The sequence below is a fragment of the Pinus tabuliformis genome, chromosome 2_1 (assembly GCF_031772625.1).
Source record: "Pinus tabuliformis cultivar Carrire ecotype Pingquan chromosome 2_1, CPIR1, whole genome shotgun sequence".
In the NCBI taxonomy this organism is placed as follows: domain Eukaryota; kingdom Viridiplantae; phylum Streptophyta; class Pinopsida; order Pinales; family Pinaceae; genus Pinus; species Pinus tabuliformis.
The window spans coordinates 355,566,658-355,572,326 of NC_142299.1; positions in this window are offsets into that span (position 1 = coordinate 355,566,658).

Genomic DNA, 5,669 nt, shown 5'->3' on the forward strand with positions numbered 1-5,669 from the left:
TCTGCTTATTTCGGTTTCGGTTTATTTAGCCTTTTTTTTCGGATCTATACCTTTCATTTCTACGTATGCTCTTTGCCCTGCGACTCTGTGCGATCTGGGCAAATCAGAAACAGAAAGAAAGGATTTTTCTCATGCGTATGCTCTTTTCCCTGCACCTTAGTGTGATCTCGGAAAATCAGAAACATTGAGAAAAATATTTAGTTTTTCGGCTAAAAGCTAACTTTGAGATTTTTTTTTAAATTTCTAGTTCTTTGGCTAAAGCTAACTTCGAGCCATAAGGTTCATTTTTCTTTGGATATTCGTGTTGGGTTTTGTGTTTTGTGTTTTGTAGGGGAAAAGAGTCTTCCCAAGGCAAGCACGCAAATCGAGGCCCCCCCCCCCTCTCTCTCTCTCTCTCTCTCTCTCTCTCTCTCTCTCAAATATTTTGTATAGATCAATTGGTTCAAAGACCTTTTAAGAGAGTAGAGGTCTTGGGTTCAAGTCTCCATTTTGTGGGGGCGGATTTTTTCATTCCCGCACATTCGCGCACTTTGCCGGCAACGTCAACAATGTTTTTTCAAAAAGCCATAACTTCTTCATCCGGAAGCCTTTTTCAGAGCCGTTTTTTTTAAAACCGCCTATTTTTTCGAGATCTATCCATTGGACCACTTACTTTCAGCATCTTCAGCTTCAGTTGTTTTTCAAAAAATGGAAAGTCCATGCCAAGTCATTCTTGACAGCACTAACTACTTCCAATGGGTAGCCTACATGGGAGATTTACTTAGAAGTAAAGGTCTCTTCAGAATAGCCACAGACCAAGAGAAGAAACCTAAAGATGAAGACAAGGCCGAAAAATGGGAAAATCGACAAGATCAAGCACGTGGTTTGATAGGAATGTCTGTTTCTCCTGATCTTAGATTCCACATTGCAGAAATTGAAACTCCTCATGAAGCATTAGAAAAACTTGCTAAAGTTTTTGGGATTAAAAATGAAATTAGAGCCCATCAACTTGAGAATGAGTTGCTTACTTTGGATCCTAATAATTTTTCTTGCATTGAAGATTTCTTGTCCAAATTCAAGACCCTTAGATATCTCTTGGAAGGTGTTAAAGTTAAGAAAGAAGATGGTAACCTTATTTATTCCATCCTTACTAAGTTGGGACCAGCCTACTCTGTATTTGTTTCCACTTTCCATTCTACCAGGGAAGCTTTCATTTGTCAAGGCAAAGACTACAAGCCCCCTTCCTTTGACTCCTTTTGTGATTCCTTAATAAGAGAACAAGAAAAACTCTTACACCTTGGTCTTCTTAATCTTGGAAACTCTTCCTCGAAAGCGTTAGCCGCCCAGCAGCAACCAAATTCAAAGAATCCTAAGAAGTCTTATCCTCAAAGGAATGGTCCTAAACCAACTCAGCCTCAAGATGAAAGATCATTTCAGCAATATGACAAGACCAATAAAAACAAATGGAAGAAGACTGACAGACATTGTAACTTTTGTAATCGAGATAGCCACTTCTCCCTTTCAGTCTGGAGTCAAACTTTCAGTCTCTTGTACTTCTCCTGAAGTTGATGCTACCTTATACCGTCAACTTGTCGGAAAACTCTTGTATTTAACCCATACTCGTCCTGATCTTTCCTTTGCTGTTGGCCTTGTTGCTCGTTTTATGCAAAACCCCCGTGAAAGTCATTGGAAAGCAGCTAAAAGAATACTTCGTTATGTTCGAGGTACAGTACAGTTTGGGATTCATTACAGTGCCAAAGCAGCTCCTCTGTTAGTTGGCTTCACTGATTCTGATTGGGCTGGTGACCTTGATGATCGGAAGTCTACTGCCGGTTATGTCTTCACTCTTGGTTCAGGACCCATTACATGGGCTTGTAAGAAACAGGCTGCCATTTCTCTTTCATCAGCAGAAGCAGAGTATCGTGGTGCCGTGGAAGCTAGTAAGGAAGCCTTGTGGCTTCGTCAGATCCTATCAGAGTTTGGCTTTGAGCAGCAGCATCCAACCACACTTTGGTGTGATAATCAAAGTGCCATTCAGCTATGCAAAGATCCAGTCCAGCATCAGCGCAGCAAACACATTGAACTACACATGCACTTCATCAGAAAGCTCATTCATGACCATGTTCTTGAAGTGCAATATTGTCCAACAGATGATCAGGTTGCAGACATCTTCACAAAGGCTCTCACAGAGGCGAAGTTCACTAAACTTCGATATATGCTTGGAGTTCAGGAAGTTGTCACTAAGGGGGGATAGGCTCTAGTGCCTCCTTCCTTCTCCTATTGTGTCATATTTGTAAATCCTTCAATCCTATCCCAAGTTGTTCTTAAGGGGGGATGTTAGGATATTCCGACACATAGGATATAGTTAAGTTCAACTTGGTCTAGTATAGAGTTAGGTTAGAGTTAGGTAAAGTGTGTTTCTTTACCGTTGTACATTTTGTAACTTACAATCCGACGGTCACGATATGTAGTGATCCGACGGTTCACTCTCACCTCGGTATTACCGACACTTGATCCGTGGCTTGACACCCGATTGGTCCATGAGTTCTATTTAAAGCGCATGGAGGGTCATTGTTCGGGTAATCCGTGCATGAGAGAAGCTTATGTAAATTTTCATTCTTTGATTAATAAATTGTTTGTACCCACGTTGGGACAGGCCGTGGACTGTTTCCCTCCTTGCACTCTGAGGGTTTTAACGACGTCAAAAATACTGGTGTATTGATTTGAGATCTGGTTGTGAGCGGTGTCCTCTTGGTATTCTTTCTGAGGAACTTACCCTGTAAATTCCTACATATATATATTTATATTTGATTATTAATAAATAAATTATTTAATTACTTTCTCAACCTATGATATATATATATATATATATAATTTTAATAATAATTATTAAATAATTTAAATAAATTATCTCTTTAATTCAACTATTAATTCTAACTTTTACCTTAATAACCTAATTATATATATATATATATATATATATATATATATAATTGTTAATAAATAAGTTAAATAAATAAATAATTACATCTTTAACCTTAAAATTATTTTATTTTTATATTTTAACTAACTTACTTAAAAATAAACTAACCATTAAATTATGATTTTAACTAAAATATATATATGTATAATACCAATAATAATTATTTAATAAATAAATAAATTATCGTTTCAAACCAACCATGGTATATATATATATATATATATAATATATATATATATATATATATATATATATATATATATAAATTTAAATTTAAATTAATAAATGAATTCCCTTTTAAAACCAACTATTTTACCTAATTTAACTTATTTCCATAAGAAAAACATTAATAATAATAATAATAATATTAAATTAATAAATAAGAATTTGACCTGGGTCCTAAGGTCAAAATTAGTCGTTAGTCAATTTAGCCGTTGGAGACTCTACTCGGACTATTTATCATGCTAAGCTGGATCTGCTTCTTCAACTTGTCCTGACGATGAACCACACTAGTTGGTTCGAAACGCGTCGACAAATGACTTTGCCGAAGAATTTTTGTAAACTTGATATGGATCACAGAAGCCTAAACTCTACTATTGAACACATGTTGTTAGGCGAAAAATAAAATCAAATAAACACAAGTACTTGATCAGTGCAAGATAGTTGCTATGATTTCGAGGAGGAAGGCTCCAAAATGAAGCGAAGGAAAAATTTTGGAGGGTGGTTGTAGCCACTACAACATTGGAGACACACTGGTAGAACTCCAGCTCTCTATATGGACCTTGTTTGTGAAAAGTGAGTCTAACTCCTCAAGAAGTATTGTTTAATTCCTTGATCGTCATGGCTTCAACACTAAGCTTGAGTTAAAGACATGGTCCCTGCCATTCTCTTGGTCGGTCAACACACATACCAAGCCAAGTCAACTGAGTTGCTTTAATTGGGGATGAGGGGTATATTAGTGCACAAGTAATATTAGTGCACAAGTAATTAGCACCCACCGAACCCCGAATGAAACGACGTCAGGTGGACACTCACATCGTTTGAGTTTGGTTCAGGTTGTGTCGATTGACGACTGTCAGGCCGATGCACTTATTAATTATCGTGGCTCTAGTTAATCTTTCCACTAGCTAAAATTTACGTAACACAGCAGAGAAGGCATAGGGAATATTGTCAGGAGTACACGCCACGACTCGACCTAGTCACACCTTGGAAAATCCACAGCTGGTGCAGAACACGCACGCCCAAATAGTACAGAACAGATCGGACGCCGCACACTGTTATTCCTCTATGCCACGGAGCCCCATAGCCACGGAGTTGTCACTTGTGGCATGACAATTTCTTCACTCGGCCTGTTCGGCCTTGTAGTAGACTTGCACAGCGAACGCATGCTACGTATGGAAGGTCCGTAGGGCCTAATGGCTAGCAGAACCTCATAGGTGTCACCAATCTAATGTTGGCTCTGATACCATTGTTAGAAATTAAATTCTAAATTGTTGTAGACTGTAATAATACATCAGATTTATGAATGTGATATATCTATTATTAATTGATAAAGTTTTGAATGATGTTTACAAGGCTGAGGTGGTGCTCCTTAAATAGGAGTTGATTGGTCATGCCTAATCATAGAGACATGTCCTTTGGGGACTAATGTCTCTTCATTTAGCTAATTATATGTTAATTAATTGATTACAACTAATAATGTATTTCTTTCAATAATATTTTAATGTTTTGATATTTTAATTAATTGTTATGAATTTTAAGTTCATAACAATAGGCCAAAGTATTTCTTCATCATCTTCGAGAGTTACTTGGTGAGGAGTACGATCCAATATATATTGACCTGGTTCTTTGTCATAAATCCGAGAGTCTTTATATAAGGACTTAAAATATTGAGTTGCAACTTCCTTGATTTTGGGATATTTTGAGATGATTTCCCCATTCACTGTGATGGATTTAATATTATTCCTTTGTTGCATCATTTTATCCTTATTATGGAAGAATTTTGTGTTCCTATCTCCTGCCTATAGCTAAAAACTCCTTGATTTTAGATGCTCGATCTCTTCTTTTTCCTTTAAAGCTTTATGATAGAGGTCAATGTTGAAAATAGTAGCGAGAAAGGATTATTTGACTTGTGCCTTAATCAAATAAGTCCCAATGAGTTCCTTCTTTAACATACTTGAGTTCCTTATAAGTTAGGACAAGTACCTATAATTTAGGATTCATTCCTAAAAGTTGGGACGAGTTATGAAGCAGTTAATTAGTGTGTTGAAGAGGAAGGTCAAGTTAGTTGTCTTCTAGTGTGAGTTAATTCAAGAAAAGAACTAATGTTTGAATCTCAAGTTCTAGAACTGGGATAGGAAGAGTTGCATGAGTAGTTAACTCAATCAATCATAAAATCAATTTCCTAAAATTAGAACTTGCTAACTTTAGCCATTCGAATTGCTTTAAAAGGAGGATGAAGGCACATATTTGATCATTGTCTTATGAGCACGAGTTGGTGGGACAAGAAAATAGAGCTCACGAGTTTGTGCGAAGGTTTCACATGTTTATGTGTGGAGCTTGCAAGAGAAAGGACATACAAGAAGAGTTTGTGTGAATTGTTGGGGAATAAAGCAATTCCTTAAGGAAGTGCACATAGAAATAAGAAGTTCCCTATTTAATAGGGGGATAGTTTGCACGAGCAATCCAGGCCACTAATGCGCACAAA